General features: G+C 36.5%; 1 protein-coding gene across 6 annotated transcripts in view; it reads left to right on the top strand.

Moving 5' to 3' along the window:
* TAB2 (TGF-beta activated kinase 1 (MAP3K7) binding protein 2) overlaps positions 1-18,566 on the top strand; it is a 91,028-nt gene that overhangs the window by 56,131 nt on the left and 16,331 nt on the right. The gene's annotated exons all lie outside the window — the stretch shown is intronic.

Below are 18,566 nucleotides of genomic sequence, written 5' to 3'. Positions count from 1 at the left end.
TTTCATTTTTACTGCCATATAACTTAAAGTTTGAAGGATAAGGTTGTCACATCTTCAGCATAATCCACCCTGGTTTGCTTACTTTCTTAATATCTTAAGACTTGCTTTTCAGTGAATTCTCTTCTCTGTGGTGTTGTTGACTTGTCTTGAAAATTTCTACAGATAAAAATACATAAAAACACATTTTAGTAAGAGATTTAGGGGCCTTGGATAGTCAGTAAATCTGCCTGCTTTGACCAGGCAATTTCTCTGTTATTCCAGTATTTTCATTTTTCTAATATAACATTGTTAGTCTTATTTTATATCAAAATCTAACTTCTTGCAAGTCCTAGAATAATTTACCTTTAAGAGAGATTTTGAATTCTGTTTGCAGTATGTGTTTCTTTCAGCCTCCCTTAAACATCAACTAAAGCAGCCTTTCTTTTTATTTGGAACCATGGATAAAAACATTGGTTAGTCTATCTCACTTGATAATCCTTTTCTGAAATAAGCTAGTTGATATTGGCATAATACTAAATTTTATCACTTAATTCAAGTAGAGACAATTTTTGTCATATATTTTATATGACTCTAAGTTACTTCATCTTCAGTAGGAAACCATTAAACTCCTTCAGATAAGAAAGTGGTGGTTCATTGTGTGTTTTCTTGACTATTGATGCAGTTTTGTAGATTAGCTGGGAGTCCTTTAGAGCAACAACATATCGTGGTCATTTTTGGATCCCAAAATATAAGAAAAGGTATTGTAGGTTGGAAAATACTAGGTTATCACCCCTTTGCAACATGCAGCCCCATACAACCACTAGTATCACTTGTCCTTTTAAAATCTTTTGAAAATAGTGGTTTTACTGCTGAGCTTCTCAGAGGAGCCTAATTGTTTGGCCTTATTTTGTGTTTTAAACTACTATATTCTTGTGATTCTCAACTCAAGCTGGGCTGTGATGCTTTCAGATTTCATAAACACCTGTGGAGCTTTTCAATAAGGATGCCCAAGGCTCATCCCAGACTTGCTCAGTTAGAATCTCTGAAAAATGAAGTCTAGGTGTGCAGGCGTGTTTTAAAGGTCCATGGGTGATTCTTCTTTTTTTTTTTTTTTTTAAAGAATTTATTTATTTGACAGAGAGAGAGATAACAAGTAGGCAGAGAGAGGAAGGGAAATAGGCTCCCTGCCTAGCAGAGAGCCCGATGTGGGGCTCGATCCCAGGACCCTGGGATCATGACCTGAGCTGAAGGCAGAGGCTTCCACTGAGCCACCTAGGTGCCCCTCCATGGGTGATTCTGATTGCACTAGAAATTGTGCTAAAACTGGACGCATTTTTGTTTAGCTTCAGTCAGTACATGAATTTTAATACACCATTATTAATTTTCCTGATATTTAATTCCTGTTCTCCCACAGTACTCTTCTCTTTCTCTCCTTCCATCAAAATAGCAGCTTTCCTGTATTTAGATACTTGCTGTTTCTTAAATGGAGAATAAATTGTTGTGTGAAGATAACTTGATAAAAGGAATTTTCCACTGAAATGGACATAATCACATTTAACTAGAGTGTGAATATAAAGTGTTGCTTAAACTTGTTACCTCCAGTTTCTCTCATTGTCTTTTAAATCTACTCCAGGCAGGATTTTACACACTATAGTCACCCAGAATGCTGTCAAGGTCATGAGTGACAGCATTGTTACAAAACCCATGGTCTCCTTTGAGCCCTCAACTTCCTTGATGTATGTATCAGCAGCATTTACCAGTCAAGCACCCTCTTCACTGTGAAACATTTTGTTCATTCAGCTTCCAGGATACTACTCTAGAATTTCCTCCGCTCTTTTTATTCTTCGCGGATTCTCCCTCCCTCATCTCTTATCTCTCCTTCCACTTCTCAAAGAAACGAGATCAAAACCTCAAAGCTTAATCCTTAGGCCTTTCTCTTTTCTGTCTGTACCATTCCCTAGGTGATCTCATTCAGTATCATGATTCTAAATATTATGTGCTAATGCTGGAGCGCCCGGGTGGCTCAGTTAAGCGTCCCACTCTTGATTTCTGCTCGGGTTGTGATCTCAAGGTCATGGGGTCAAACCCCACGTTGGACTCCGTGCTCAGCGCAGTCTACCTAGGATTCTCTTTTCTTCCTCTATCCCTCCCCTGTTGGCATGTGCACACACTCCCTCTCTCTCCAGATAAATAAAATCTTTTTAAAATAATAAATAAATATCATGTGCTAGTGATTCCCAAATTTGTAACTCTAACCTGAACTTATTCCCCGAATTTCAAGCCAGTTGATTGAACTAGTTATTTAATGTCTCCATTTGAATGTTTACTAGGCATCTCAAAATTTCTGTATCTGCAATACCTTCTGACATTTCCCCAGCGTACTCTTCCTGTGATCAGTCCTCCCATCTCAGTTAGTGGCAACTTAAATTTTTTAGTGCTTAGGCCAGATACTTCAAAAACACCCTTGACTCCTTCTTTCTTTCGTATTTCACATTTAATTTGACAGTAAAATATGTCAACTCTAACCTTTAAAGTGTATCAGAAGTTTTCTCTCTTCTTACTACCCCATGTCACCATTATGATCTGAGTTACCATCATCTCTCAAGTGGATTATTGCAGTAGCCTACCTGCTTTCACTCTTGCTTCCTTGTGGTCTTTTTTCAGCTCAGCAGCCAGAGAGACTGTTTAAAAACATGAATGAGATTATCTCACTCCTGCAGATGATGGCTGTTTCATTCAGAGTAAAAGCTATGAAGCCTCACATGACCCACTACCCATCCCTCATCTCTTTTCCTTCTGCTTACCACTTCACTCACTGTTCCAGCCCTGTTGGCATTCCTTAAGCATGGTAGGCATGCCTTAGGCTCTTCATATTTGTCTGTTTTCTCTGTCTCAGATTCTCTTCTCCCAGAATCCATGCTTATCTCCCTTCAGATCTTTACTCAGATGTCACCTTCACCCTTTCCATGAGATTATCTTTGATCTTCCTATCTTAATCTCCACCCAGCATTTCCTGTCTCCTTCCTTGCTTATATTTACTTGGGGGGGGCGGGGTGAATGAAGAATATTAAGACACAATAGCTAATACCTGCTGAAAGTTTTCTATGTGCTAGGCAGTTTTCTGAATGCCCATTCATTTCTCACAACCAAGTATAAAGTAGACACTAGTACTATTCCTATTTTCAGATTAAAACACTTAGGAACAGGGGCCACCTGCATGACTCAGTCAGTTAAGCGTCCAGATTTTGATTTTGACTCAGGTCATGATCTCAGGGTCACAAGATCGAGCCCCACATTGGCCTCCATACTGAACATGGAGCCCGCTCTGAATTATCTTCTCTCTTATTTATTTAATTTATGAACATACTGGGTAAGTGAGAACCTTGCCAAAGGACAAGTAACAGAATCAATGGCATTGTAATATCTTTCCACATTTTCAAAATAAACCCTTTGGAAAGATGCTTCAAGTTTGTCTTGTAGCATCACGTAACCCCTGGTACGTCATTGTGGGGACCACATGTGCCCCGGTTTAAGAAGTGTGAAGCTAAAAGATCACTCAATGAGAAGTAAAACAAAAACAGGCAGCTGTAGGGAAAGAAATCACAACATACAGTTGTAATTAGGAAAACAATTTGAAAAATAAATACCCTGGAGTTGTATAAGGAACACCTTCTAAAGGCACCTAAAGGTTTAAAAAAAAAAAGATTTAAAAAATTGCTGATGAGTGCAGGCTCTGGTCTGAGAGCTCAAAATCTACCCAAATAGCAAATAGCAGGGTTCCTTAGACTCTGCCACTCAGATTACTTCTCTTCACTAACAGCCTTCAGAACATTTAAACAACCATGCTCACTTTCTTTAAACATATCTACGTGTGAAATTCTGAATTTCATAACATCTGTGTGGCCACGCACCCTTGTATTTTCTCTGTGCGTGCACACCGTATTGGGGAGATACTGTTCTGCAGCCTTCCATCTCATTTCCTTCTGTTTCATATGGAACTGCTGTTGTTGACCCAGATTTATGCATATCCACTGACAAAGTTTTGATTGAGTGTTTTTTTTCTGACTCTGTTCTATTAGTATCAAAGGATTGTTCTTTTCTGAAAATACATCTTTTTTTTTTTTAAAGATTTTATTTATTTGATAACAAGAGAGATCACAAGTAGACAGAGGCAGACGGCTGGTGGGGGGGGGGGGAACCAGGCTCCCCACTGAGCAGAGAGCCCAATATGGGGCTCAATCCCAGGACCCTGAGATCACGACCCGAGCCGAAGGCAGAGGCTTCAGCCACTTAGCCACCCAGGTGCCCCAAAAATGCATCTTTTATGATGGTACCTTACATGTGCATGATGCTCTGCCGTTCCTGCAGCGCTCACTACCATACTACCAGATAATACTGATCTTAAGCAAGCATCTTTCCTCAACTCTGATTTCTGTGGGGTTGGCAATACAGAGAAAAGCAATCTCTCTCCCTCCTGCAGTGAAATTGATCTTTCTATAGTTCCTGGAACATGACTGTTTCCAAGTAGGAAAAGAAGCTGAGCCAGGTACTAGAGTCATAGGAAAATATTTTTCTCAGACTGAGGAGGGAATATACACATAAATATATTTGGTAAACAAAATGCATTATTTTTTTCATTTGTATTTCATATAACGTTTTAAATCTACAATAAAACATTTCAAAAAAGAGAATTTATGTTTTAAAAAGATACTTTGTTGGATATGCCCTCTGCTATAGAATGAGCAGAAGAAAAAGCTGTAAATTAATGAAACTTCTATCACAATCCTACTTATTTCTCCACCAAATCTCCCACTGCTACTGCTAAAGGAAATAAATTTACTTGAGTCTTTAAACTACCACAGGAACCAGGGACACAAATGACTGCCCAATAGTAAAGACAAATTCAGGTTTGAGAGAAGTTCCATTTCATAGTCTATGGATGTGAAGAAGACTCTTATTTTACCTGCTAAGAAGAACAAAGATTGCAGCGAAAATTGCTCAGCAGCAGTAAGATTACTGTGTGGCCAAATGGTTACATTTACCCCCCTTCAGTTATACTACCTGACTCTACCTGACTTCTGAAAGTACCAGAAATACCTGATTATTCACTGTATTCTGAGGCTTTCTCGTGTTTTCTCTTTACAGAAGTATGCTCTTAGTAACACTGGCAACTGCTATGATGTGGAGAACAAATGCTTCACTCATTCAAGCCAGTTTTCATGGCCAGGGGAAAAAGGGCTGCTTTCTATGCTAGAAGCTCTTACAAACTACCACTGCTGCCAAAAAATAATTTCTTCTCTGTTATTTCTACAGAAATCCATCTGTGCGGTGTTAAAAGTTACATATATAAGGTCATAAACATTTTTAATGATACTTCAGTACTTTCCTTCCAGTTATATTTATAGTCCTGTCATATTGTTAAGCAGTAGCCTTGACTTTGAACCTAAAATAGAAAAACAAATAAGAAAACTTACAACATGAAAATGAGCTTCTTGGACTTTGTATTTCTTATTCCTTGTCATTTTCTTTTTTACCAGTGCTTCTCTCCAAATCACAACACCTTTCTGTTTAATAAGATTTAATAAAAATGCTTAATCATGACAAAAATTGAGAGAGCTAAGTATTCTTTCCAAGAGGAGATATAACTTCAATTAGTTCAGATTTTTTTATCTTGCCTTTTGCCTTTATTTTATGCGCCTACCAATAAGAAATGCCTTTTTTGACTTACTATGTTGACCTTGAGATTATGTTAGGTAATTAAATCAAAGTGAAGCTTAATTGACATCAACCTGTACAGAATTTTCATAGTTTCTTCCCAATATTGAGACTAACTACCTTTTTAAATTTGAAATAAATCTCAGGGTTGGAAGAGACTTTAAAATTCATCTCACATTCTTCAAAGGTTATCTAATCCATTTGCTTCTCCAACACCTTAATCCTACAAAGTCCCCAGTAAGTATGAATCCATTCTGTACATGCTTGCATAGCTAAAGAACACTGCACTCTTCTAGCAAGTTATTTCCTATATTAAACTGATCTTTTTAAAAAGTATCATGCAACGTACACATATGATAAAAGAAATTTCAACCCCCCAAAAAAGAAAGGTAGAATAAAAATGGGTCTTCTTTCAGCCCCTGCCTTAATCCTTCCACCAGCCCTCCCAGCACTTAACTCTCAGAGGTAACCTCCGTTAGCCATCTTTATCCTCCTTGGCTTCATAATCACAGGCGCACACACACCCCATCTGTAATGGGGATACACTATCCATATGGGGTGTGTATACATGAATACACATATGCAGGATTTTATCATCTGTACATACCCTATGGTATATATAACAAACATTGTAGAGAGAGACAACACGGTTTTTGCTTAACACCTTAAGATCATTGCATTTTGGCATGTACAAATCTATCTCATTCTTCCTTAAAATCAGTCCTGGGGCACCTCGGCAGCTCAGTCAGTTAAAAGGTTTAGTTATTATTTTAATAGCTTTATTAAAATAGAGTTAATCCCATGAAGTTCACTTACTTACAGTGTACAAATCAATGATTTTTGGTATAGTCACTTATATGCCACCAGAAACAACAACCAATGTTAAACATTCTTCTCCCCTCTGGAAGAAACTCCACACCCTTTAGCCATCACCCGCCTGTCCCATTACCTCCAGCCCTAGTCCTAAGCAACCAGTCATCTACTTTTAGATTTACATCTTCTGGATACTTCATATAAATGAAATTATATAATACATAGTTTTCTGTGACTGGCTTTTTTCACCTAGCATAATGTTTTAGAAGTTCATCCATGCTGTAGCATGTGTTAGTACTTCATTCCTTTTTATAGCCAAATAATGCACTAGTGTAGAGAGATACACTACACTTTTGTTTGTTCGTTCATCAGTTGATGGACATTTGGTTGTTTCCATCTTTCAGCTATTACAAATAATGCTACTGTAAACATTCATGTACACTTTTTTGTGGACATTTGTTTTTATATCTCTTGGACATATACTGGGAGTGGAATTCCTCATCCACATGGTAATTCTCTGTTTAGCCACTGAGGAACTGCCAGACTGCTTTCCAAAGTGACTGCACCATTTGGCAGATTCCACCAGCTGATTAAGAAGATTTTGATTTCTCTACATCGTCAACAATATTTGCCATTGTTTGACTTTGAAGCTTGCCATCCCAATAACTGTAAAGTCGTATCTCCTTGTGGTTTTGAGTTGCACTTCTCTGATGGCTAATGACATTGAAGGTTACTGCAGGTGTTTATTGGCCATTTGTCTATTTTCTTTGGAGAAATGCCTGTTTATATCCTGTGTCCCCATTTAAATTGGGTAATTTGTCTTTTTCTACTGAGTTATGTGAATTCTTTGTGCTTTCTAAATGTAAGTCTCTTACATGATTTGTAATTATTTTTTCCTATTCTGTGAATTTTCTTTTTTCCTTTTTTTTAAGTAAGCTCTACGCCCAACATGGGGCTTGAACTTATGACCCCCGCAATCAAGAGTTGCATGCTCTGGGGCACCTGGGTGGCTCAGTGTGTTAAAGCCTCTGCCTTCTGCTCAGGTCATGACTCCCAGAGTTCTGGGATCGAGCCCCATATTGGGCTCTTTGCTCAGTGGGGAGCCTGCTTCCCTCTGTCTCTCTGCCTACTTGTGATCTCTATCTGTCAAATAAATAAAATCTTTAAAAAAAAAAAAAAAGAAAGAATTGCATGCTCTACCAACTAAGCCAGCCAGGCATCCCATCTTTCTATTTTTCTTAATAGTGCTCTCTGCAGCACAGAAGTTTTTAATTTAGCTACAGTCCAACTTATTTATTTTGCTGTTTCTCCTTTCATTGCACATGTTTTTGGTGTCATATCTAAGAATCAGTTGCCAAATCAGAGGTCATGAGAATTACTCCTATGTTTTCTCCCAACAGTTTTATAGTTTTAATGCTCATATTTTGATCTTTAATTTATTTTGAGTTAATTTCTATATACTAGTATGAGGTAAGGGCCTAACTTCATTCTTTCACATGTGGCTTATCCAGATATCCCTGCACCCATCTGTTGAAAAGACTTTTCTTTCCTCACTGAATGGTCTTGGCACCCTCATAGAAAATCAGTTGACCTTAAGCACATGGGTTTATTTCTAGACTCTTAATTATTTTTCATTGATCTATCTGTCTATCTTTATGTCAGTACTATACTGATTAATTATTGTTACTTTGTGGTAAGTTTTGAAATTGAGACATGTAAATTCTGCATTGTTCTTTTTCTGGATTATTTTGGTTATTTGTGGCCTCTTGTTCCATATAAATTTTAGAATCAACTTGTCAATTTCTACAGATAAGTCAGCTGGGATTCTTATAGGAATTGCACTGAAATATTTTTCTACATATACTTGATTTAAAAATAAATACAATCAAAATAAAAGGGTATGTACTGAAAAGTTCCCCTCACCAGAGACAACCAATAGCTATTCACAAATATTTCATTTTGTATTTTTCTAAAAATTGAAACTGTCTACCAAGCATATATATGTATATAAACATATTTATATACATATATACACACATATTTACACCTCTTTTTGTACAAATACAGCATGTTGCTTTTTGTCTTTGTCATTTTTTTGTCTCTGTCTCTTTGAAATTATTCCATGTCAGCAGGTGCAGATCTCTTTTCTTAAAAAACGGCTGCGTAGTATTTTGTCCCATAATCCATAACCAGGCCTTTCTTGATAGATAGACCTTAAGGTCTTGTTTTTACAAACTGCTGCAGTAAAAATCCTGTACATACATATTTATGCCCGTGTCCAAGTATGTTGGCAGAAGAGATTAGATTACCAGGAGTGGAACTGCTGTGTCAAAGGATATGTGTATTTTTAATTTTGATAGATATATCATTTAGCCTTGGTTATGCTTCAGTAACAAACTGGCTTTAACAACCAAGGTTTATCTCTAGCTCACTTGCCACCATAGATTAGCTGGTAGGCTCTGTTCTGTATCATCCTCACGTAAGGACCCAGGTTGAGGGAAGCTCCATTCCATGCCTCCATGAGTGGTCAGGCAAGACAAAAGGAATACAACAAATCGGTACTGATTCCTTAAGCTTCTACCCAGACATATTACTCTTTAGTAAAGCAAGTTACTGAGCCACATCTAACCACATCTGATTGCTAGAGAATGGAGAGGCATAATTCTACTATACATACCCAGAAGGCAGAGAGCCAGAAATACTTGGTGAAGGACACCAGTGACTACCACAGAACATGTTGCCAATTTCAAGACTCTTATCTACCAATTTATACTCTCATATTTGTAATTATGGCAACAATTTTTTTTTGGCAACTTTTTTTTTTAATTTTTATTTATTTATTTGACAGATCACAAGAAGGCAGAGAGGCAGGCAGAGAGAGAGAGAAGGAAGCAGGCTCCCTGCTGAGCAGAGAGCCTGATGCGGGGCTCAATCCCAGGACCCTGGGATCATGACCTGAGCCGAAGGCAGAGCCTTTAACCCACTGAGCCACCCAGGTGCCCCTTTTGGCAACATTTATAAGGATGTTCCTTTCTTCCCTCCCCTACCCATCACTATGTAGGTGATTGAAAAATATGTATATATCTTTGTCAATCTAGCAAGCTAAAATGTATTGTTTGGGATTTTTAAAAATTGCATGTTTTAAATATGAGTGAGTTTGAGCATCTTTTTCTGTATTAATTTTTAAGCCATTTTTATTTTGTGAACTTGCCTGTTTTTGTTGGATACCTGATCTGTTTTTTTCTAATACATGATTACTTTTTACTTGATCAATAAATTTTTTTGTTTTATAATTTTCTTTAATTTTGTATGTTCAAATTTGCCAATCCTTTTTTCCTTTCTGGTTTCTGGGGTTTATGTCTTATTTAGAAACTAGCCCTTCGGGGCACCTGGGCGGCTCAGTGGGTTAAAGCCTCTGCCTTCAGCTCAGGTCATGGTCTCAGGGTCCTGGGATCGGGCCATGGGGCTCTCTGCTCAGCAGGGAGTCGGCTTCCTCCCTCTCTCTCTCTGCCTGCCTCCCTCTCTGCCTACTTGTGATCTCTGTCAAATAAATAAATAAAATCTTGAAAAAAAAAAAAAGAAAGAAAGAAACTAGCCCTTCACAACATTCCAGTATTTCAAAAGATCAGAAATCTTGCACATACCTTCTCATAAATTATAGTGATAGTCTTTGAAACTATATAGAATTGGCCTCATTTCTCTTACCTGTGGCAACCCTTCAAAAACTTGAAAATAGTTATTTTCATATTTCATATTCCCCCTTTAAAAGGGTAAGCCTTTTTAAACTGTAAATGTCCCCAGTTTCTTTAATGGTTCATCCATTTGTATTTCTTGGAGGCTCTTTTGGCTTCTCTAAGGCCTGGTTTTATTTTTCTCTAAAACAAAAATTTTAGATAGTATCTGTATCTTAATGCTGTAAGATTGCATTAGAATCTTACTTATGTACAAATTAGGCCAAAAAAGTGTTATCTAGCAGAAATCTCATACTCCTCTATTATTAATATGAAGTATAAGTAATTTAAGATTCTTAAAAATAATTACAGGAGTTAAGCATCATTCCTCATAGTTTTGTTATTTCTCTTACCCAGATTACAGGCCTAGTTGCAGCACTGTTGAAAGATCTGATTTCAGAGTCTCCTTAAAAATGGGAAAGTAGATGAAAACATCAAGATGTTTATTTTAATGAGTAATTGCCATCTTTGAGTCCTTTGTGACTCCATCACTAAACAAGTGATAATAATTACACATTAGCATATAAAACAAATACCCCTGCTGTCAACAGTTAGAGTCTAGAAAAGTCTTGATTTATTTTAGAAGCTGACATTGTACCTTGCTTAGTACAGTCACTTATGCATGTACCTGATTTAGGCATATAAAATCATTATGACAGACAAAAATATAAAAGACATTAGGAATAAGTATCTATTGTAAATATCTATTGTGTTTCCAATGGCAAATTTCTCTCTCTCCTCTCTCTCTCTCTTTTATAATAAGCCCAAGATTTTTGTATCCATAAATACCTGTTATATTTTCCAGTGGCAAAGGTATTCTTTTAATATGTGCACTGCATACCCCCCCTTTTTTTTTACTTTTGGAGAAATTATGTTATTTACAATATTAAATACCTAAAATTAGTAAAGCTAACATCATCTGAAACTTGAGGTGTGTTTTTCTAATTACAAATAAAGTTGAGTAAGAAATTGTTTCCATCGCTCCCTGGAAGTTGACAAAAGCTGGGTAAAGACTAAGCTTTCTAAAACTGCTGCTTAAAAGAGATGCCTAGAGGGGTGGCTTACGGGCCCTAGTATTTGAATTAACTAATAGTTATTTTAACAACCACAAGAGGGAGTTGCATGCTTAAATTACCTTTATCTACTAAAATGTAATTTTGACTGAAAGAGGATTTCAAAAGGTACTGAATTTTTTTTCTCTGTTACTTATCTTACCCTTTTTTTGTGTTTCAAATAGTTATATATATATAACTATATATAACTATATATATATATCAGATTATAGGTTTAGAAAACAAAGTCAATGTGTGATCAAGATGTTAAATACATAAGTTATTTTATTTTCTTGGTAGAACTAGCATATAAAAAAAGCTACCTTTCCGCATTGTGAGCAACCTAGAAGTCTTGCCATATTTCAAAATGTATTCAGTTGCACTGTGATAAATACTAAAGGTAAACATTCAAGGAAACTCTAAAATAAATTTCATGTTTTTATTTTATTAATATTTCTATCTCTTAGACCAAAAATTAGTATTTTACTCTGCCATTCATTGAAAGTCAAATTGTCATTATTTTACAGTTAACAGATATTTATCAAATGCCTACAGTTGTCAAGGTTTAATATAGATACCCCGTGGTACAAAACTGAATTCAGTGTTTACTCTCAAGGAGCTTGAGGTTTACTTGAGACATGTACTTAATAATGAAAACTCAAAAATGCTGCATTTTTCCAAGTGTAAAATGAAATGAACTAACAAAAAAAGAAAGTTTCTCCTATAGTGGGATATTGATTTATAAATACAAAGTAATAATATGTAAGCTCTTGAAATAGTTCAACTTTGTTTCCTTCCTTGACATTTTACTCATGGTAATGTCCTTTGAACAGGGAGTATAGAAATTGACTTAAATTCCTTAACTATTAAAATTATCTTGGGGGTGCCTGGGTGGCTCGGTTGGTTAAGCATCTGACTCTTCAGTCCAGGTCTTCAGCTCAGGGTTATAAATTCAAGCCCTGCACTGGGCTCCACATCCAATCCAGAAAATCTCAGATTCCAGAATAGTAAAAATGTAATTAATGTGTTTTTGGCTGAATGAAATACTGTTACAATGCAAACATCACAGATAAAACTAAAGCACAGTCTTTACCAATGCCTTATTGTAGTAACTACTCATGTATGACTGGATATTATTTTACCAAGGTATGCATGCTTATATACATTTATATATATTTTATAGTATCTTATAAATATAGTATAGTTATAGTATCTGTATACCTATAGTATACTATAGTATCTTATAAATATAGTTATAAAATATAAATATGTATCTAATATATAGAGACACAATTATGTATCTGGGTTTAGGTTTATCTTTAAATTATCCTTGTTCCACATTCAGTGAACTCCTTCAGTTTGAAGGCTAGTGTTTTCTTTCAGTTCTGAAAATCCCCTCCTGATTCCTGTTTCCACTGTTTCTTTCTAGAACTTTTCTTATACAACTATTTGACTTCCTAGACTAGCCTTCTCTTTCTCATCGTTAATCCTCAAATATTCTACCTCCTTATCTTTCCTGTTCTGTAATTGAGTATACTTCCTTAATTTTTGTTCCAACCCAGATAGGACATTTTCATTTCGGCAAATGCTGTTTTTCATTTCTAAGAGCTAGTTATCTAATTCTTTTCTCACAGCAGATTGTTTTATGGGTATGTGAATATCACAGATCACTTAATGATGCTAATTAGGATTTAAGTTTTTGTCTAGCTCCTGAATTATCTCTGCTTAATCTGGGTTTAATCTTTCTCTTTATCTAGGTCTTTTACATGTCAAATGTTACTGAAATATGTGGTGATCCATGGCTGTTGGTTTATATATAAGAATGAAGGACTGTGAAAGCTAACTTCCTTAGGTAGAGCCTGATTCAGACCAAAAGGGTCTTATTTATAAAAATACTGTAATTGGGGCGCCCAGGTGACTGTCTCAAGGTCCTGGGATCCAGCCCCATATCAAGCTCCCTGGTCTGCTTATCCCTCTCCCTCTCCCTCTGCCCAACCTGGCTCCCCTGCTCCCCAACTCATGGTTTCTCTCACTCAGTCTTTCAAATAATTTTTTTTTAATGACTGTAATTAATTTTCTTCACTACGAGTCTGATAACGGTTCTTATGTGTATGTACTGTATAATGGTTTATATGGTAGAAGTTAAAATTAGGAGACAGACCACAACTAGAGAACAAGAGTTCATTGGCTTTAGCTGAATTTTCATGATTTACCTTCACACCCCTCTTTTCTTTGTCATTCATCTTTCCCAGATTTCTATCTAAAAATCCCAAGCCTCAAATGAAAGTAAACTAGACACATAAAAATCCAGGCCCTTAGAAGAAAGAATTGCTAAGAAAGAGAGAGTCATATATCTCTCCTGCTATCTTCAGAGCACTTTTTATTTTGTTTATAATTGACAGACATACTTAAGAAATCCCGAATAGTCTATAAACTACATTTGTCACTTCTAAGTAATATAGTCATTATAACTCTGCTCTAAGTTTTTGTTTTCACTGAAAAGAAATCTCTCATAAATTCTCAGACTATGGATTCACAATATTTTACTTTAGGGCTTCAGGCTAATCATAGGATATATCTTGCCATTTTCCCCAAAGGCAAGCCATGTCATTAGCCATTGTAAAAACGTCTCTCTTTATGAATGTAATATTTTTTTCTATTTCAGAAACATTCTGAAGAATTTACTCTTTAACTTCAAAATACCCCCACAACCTTCAGCAGCTCTGGCTCCTTCATTTTTCTAAATCTTTTTTGAATCAGATTTCTGGCTGTTGTTAAAGGGTATCTCCTGCTAACATTGGTCTTCTGTCTAGCTCTCAACTCTGTGGTTTACTTTCGTATTTTGATAGAAACAAAAACTATCATATTGGGGATTACTAATGGAGCTCTCTCTGACTGGAAGAGTGTTCAGCCCCTGTCCTGGAATGTATGTTCTGAGATACACTGGTTGGAAAATAAATTTGAATGTTCTTCTATAAGTTTTCGAAACAAAGTTGGATGCTAGCTACCCCCCTCCCCGAATTTTATCATTAAGAAGCCTCTTTATCTCATAACATACTTTGCCCTAAAGTCAATTTTTTTTTTTTTTTCTGAAGTGGGTATTACTACACTTGGTTTATTTTGATTTTATACTCATCTGGTCACTTTCAAAACTTTTTTTTTTCTGAAGTGGGTATTACTACACTTGGTTTATTTTGATTTTATACTCATCTGGTCACTTTCAAAACTTCTCTAGTGGGGGCACCTGCCCAACCAAGGGCAACTAGCTTTCGATTTTGGCCTACTTCATGATCTTGGATCTTGGCACCCTTCATGATCTTGGATCTTGGTGCCCGGGGATCAAGCTCCCTGTCAGGCTTTGTGCTCAGCAGGGAGTCTGCTCGAGAATTCTGTCTCCCTCTGCTGCTCCCCCAACCTCCACTCCCATACATGCCCTGTCTTTCCGAAGTAAATAAATAAATCTCTTAAGGGGAAGAAAAAAAAAAACACTTCTCTACTGGCCAAGATTTTCTCTGTATCTTTGGTTTTCAGTAGTTTGACTATGGTATGTCTGGTTTGTTTTGTTTTAATACTGCTTGGAGATCTCTGGGCTTCTTTAATCTGTGATTTGTTGTCTTTCCTTAAGTTTAGAAGATATTTTCCCATTATCTCTTCAAATATTTCTTCAGACTTGTTTTTCACTGATTACATGTGTATTATTAGACTGTTTGATATTTCCTGCATCTCTTGGATGCTTTGTTCTTTTTTTTCAATTTTTTCTTTGTGTTTGGGTAATTTCTGTCTCTCAAGTTCACTGATTCTTCCATGTCCAATATGCTGGTAAGTCTGTTGAAGGAATCTTTTTTTTAAAGATTTTATTTATTTGACAGAGAGCTGGAGGGGGAACCCAACAAAGGGGAGAGACAGCAGGAGAGGGGAGAGCAGGCTTCCCACTGAGGAAGGAGCCCGAGGCGGGGCTTGGTCCCAGAACCTTGGGATCATGACTGGAGCCTAACACAGATGCTTAATGATTGAGCCACCCAGGTGCCCCTGTTAAGAATCCGTTTTCTCTGATGCCATATTTAATTTCCAGCATTTGCCCTTCTTTTATAATTTACATTTCTTAGATTATCTCTTCATTCCTGCCTGTTGTCCACCTTTTTAACTAGATCCTTTAACATATTAATCACAGTTATTTTTAAATTCCATCAGGTAGTTCTAGCATCTGGGTCATCTTTTAGTGTGGTTCTGTTGATTGCCTTATCTCTTGGTGATGTTGGGTTTTTCTCTTGCTTTCTGTGTGTCTCATAATTTCTTGTTAAATGCCAAATGTTGTGTGTAAAAAAAAAAAAAAAAAAAAAAAAAAAGAAGAGACAAGATAAGTAGTATTTACACCCAGAAACAAGAACACCTCTCTTTTCTGTGGGTTATTAAAGGGCTGAGTCAGTTCAGTGAGGTGCAGAGCTGGGTTCGGGAGTTGATGTTGCCTTTAGCGTAACACAGACTTTGAATATCCCCAGCAATTGACTCCTTTTATTTTGTGTCTCTTCGAGTGGTACCCAAAGCACAAAATATTTATTTTACTTTAGTCCTTTTACTCCTGACCTTTTTGTGCTATGATGAGTCCCCTTCTACTCAAACTTCCTAATATGATCAAGTCTCCACATGATCTGATAAAGGGCCAAATAGTAAATAAACTGTATGATTTTGCAAGCCGTGCAATTTCTGTCATAGCTCATCACTTCTGCTGTTGTAACACAAAAACAGCTACAGACAGTAAGTAAACAAGTAAGCTTGGCTGTACTCTGGTAAAACTTTTTTTCCGCAGAACAGGCAGTGGGCTGTTTTTGTCCAGTGGTCCAGTTTGTTGACCACTTCTTTAGGGCCTTGTTCTTGCACACACACACACCACACACACACACATACACACCTCTCCTACCTCTATAGTGTAAGCTCCACAAGGGCAGGAATTTTTCCTGTTCATTGATTTCATAAGTAGACTCAATATATTAAAAAAATGTGTGAATGAATTGTTTTAAATGTGTTCTTATGAACAGCGTATACCCAAATTTTAAAGAATCTAATGTGCAGGTCTCTTGTATCTAAACAAATATATTTTATTAAATTACAGTTGTGATTACTGATATATTTGGAATTATTCTTGTCATGATTTTTTTATTTTCTTTTTTTTGGTCTTTTTTCCTTCTTTCCTGCCATCTATTGGTATTATTATTTCTCCTTTTATTTGGTCTTTTAATTTAGAAACTGCATTCTATTTAGCTTTCTCTAGTAGTGATCCCTAAATAGTTAACATGTGTGTGTATTTTTTTTTAAGTAGGCTTCACGCCCAATATGGGGCTTATGGTCAATGACCCCAAGATCAAGAATCACACGCTCTACTTACTGAGCCAACCAGGTGCCCCAACATGTGTATTTGGTTTAGCAACATTTGAGAGTATTCCTAAATACTTTTAAGACCTTAGAATGCTTGTCTGGTCTTCACATTTCCAATTTCTTGTTATTTTCTAATGTTCTGGTTTTATTTTTTTCTAAGCAATTTATGCTACCCCACCCACTGCCGTGGTCCTTCTCCACTGTTTTAGAGTTAGAACTTTATTTGAATTTATTCATCTGTTCTTCCTTTTGTATTAATTTCCGTCTTATCAAAAAACATTAGTAGTTCTTTCAGCCGCAATCTGTGGTTGGTAAATTCCCCTAAACTTTATCTAAAAATGTATTTATTCATCCATGCTCTGATAATCTAGAGGATCAAATTATTGCATTATCTTCTAGATTCTGTTATTTAGTTTTGGAACATTTTCAGCAAGCATCTCTTCAAATTTTGCCTCTCCTCCATTCTTTCTGTTATCCTCTTCTGGAACTCCTTTTTAGACTTATATGAGATTTTTTAACCCCTTTAATGTTTGCTGTCGCTTTATCTCTGTGTCTGGGTAATGATCTTAGATTTATCTTCCAGGTCACTAACTGTCTTTTACTTTGTCTAATCTGCTGTTTCATTTGTTTGATTTTTTTCATTTCACTGACTATATTTCTCATTTCTAGAGTTGTTTATGGTACTTTTCCTTTTTTTTTTTCTTTCCAGATTTTTATTTAAATTCTGTTAGTTTAACACATAGTGTAATATTGGTTTCAGGAGTAGAATTTAGTGGTTCCTCACTTACATAGAACACCCAGTGCTCATCCCAAGTGCCCTCCTTAATGCCCATCACCCACTTAGCCCATCCCCCACCTACCTCCCTCCATTAAGCCTGTTTGTTCTCTGTTTAAGTGTCCCTGACCCTCTGTTTAAGGGTCTCTTATGGTTTGCCACCCTCTTTCTCTTTTTTTGCTATCCACTTCTTTCTCTCATATGTTCATCTATTTGTTTCCTATATCTCACATTTAAGTAAAATAAGATACTGGTCTTTCTCTGACTGACTTATTTTATTTAGCATATGTACCCTAGCTCTATCCAAATTGTTGTAAAAGCAAGATTTCATTCTTTTTTATGGCTGGGTAATATTCCATTGTGTGTGGGGTGTGTGTGTGTATGTGTGTGTATGTGTGTACCACAGCTTCTTTATCCATTCATTAGTTGATGGACACTTGGGCTCTTTCCATAGTTTGGCTATTCTTGATAAGGCTGCTTTAAACATCAGGGTGCACATACCCCCTTTGAATCTGTATTTTTGTATCCTTTGGGTAAATACCTAGTAGTGCAATCTCCCCTTTTGAGGAACTAACACACTGTTTTCCAGAGTGGCTACACCAGTTTGCATTTCCACCAGAAATGCAAAGGGTTCCCCTTTCTTTGCATCCTCCCCAACATCTGTTTCCCTTGTTAACTTTAGCCATTCTGACATGTGTGGGGTGATATATCATTGTAGTTTTGATTTGTATTTCCCTGATGGTGAGTGACGTTGAGCATCTTTTCGTGTATCTATTAGCCATCTGGATGTCTTCTTTGGAAGAATGTCTATTCGTGTATTCTGCCCATTTCTTAACTGGATAGATTATTTGGTTTTGGGATGGTGAGTTTTATAAGTTCTTTGTAGTTTTTGGATGCTAACCCTTTATCAGATACATCATTTGTAAATATCTTTTCCTATTCTTTAACCTGTCTTTTAATTTGAGTGTGGGGGCTCTTTCTGGGCCATTGATTCTCATGGTAGATCATTTTCTTGTTTGGTCATACTTTTCTATTGAGAGCTTCTCTTCAGTTTTTCCGTATGGATCCCTTAGTAATAGCTCACTGGTAGTAGAAGTGGATTGCTGACAGTCAGTTTGCATTTGCTTC

This window comes from Mustela erminea, chromosome 4, assembly GCF_009829155.1.
Source record: "Mustela erminea isolate mMusErm1 chromosome 4, mMusErm1.Pri, whole genome shotgun sequence".
Classification (NCBI taxonomy): domain Eukaryota; kingdom Metazoa; phylum Chordata; class Mammalia; order Carnivora; family Mustelidae; genus Mustela; species Mustela erminea.
Note: the sequence above shows the minus strand (reverse complement) of the source record. Positions and strands in the feature narration are given on the sequence as shown.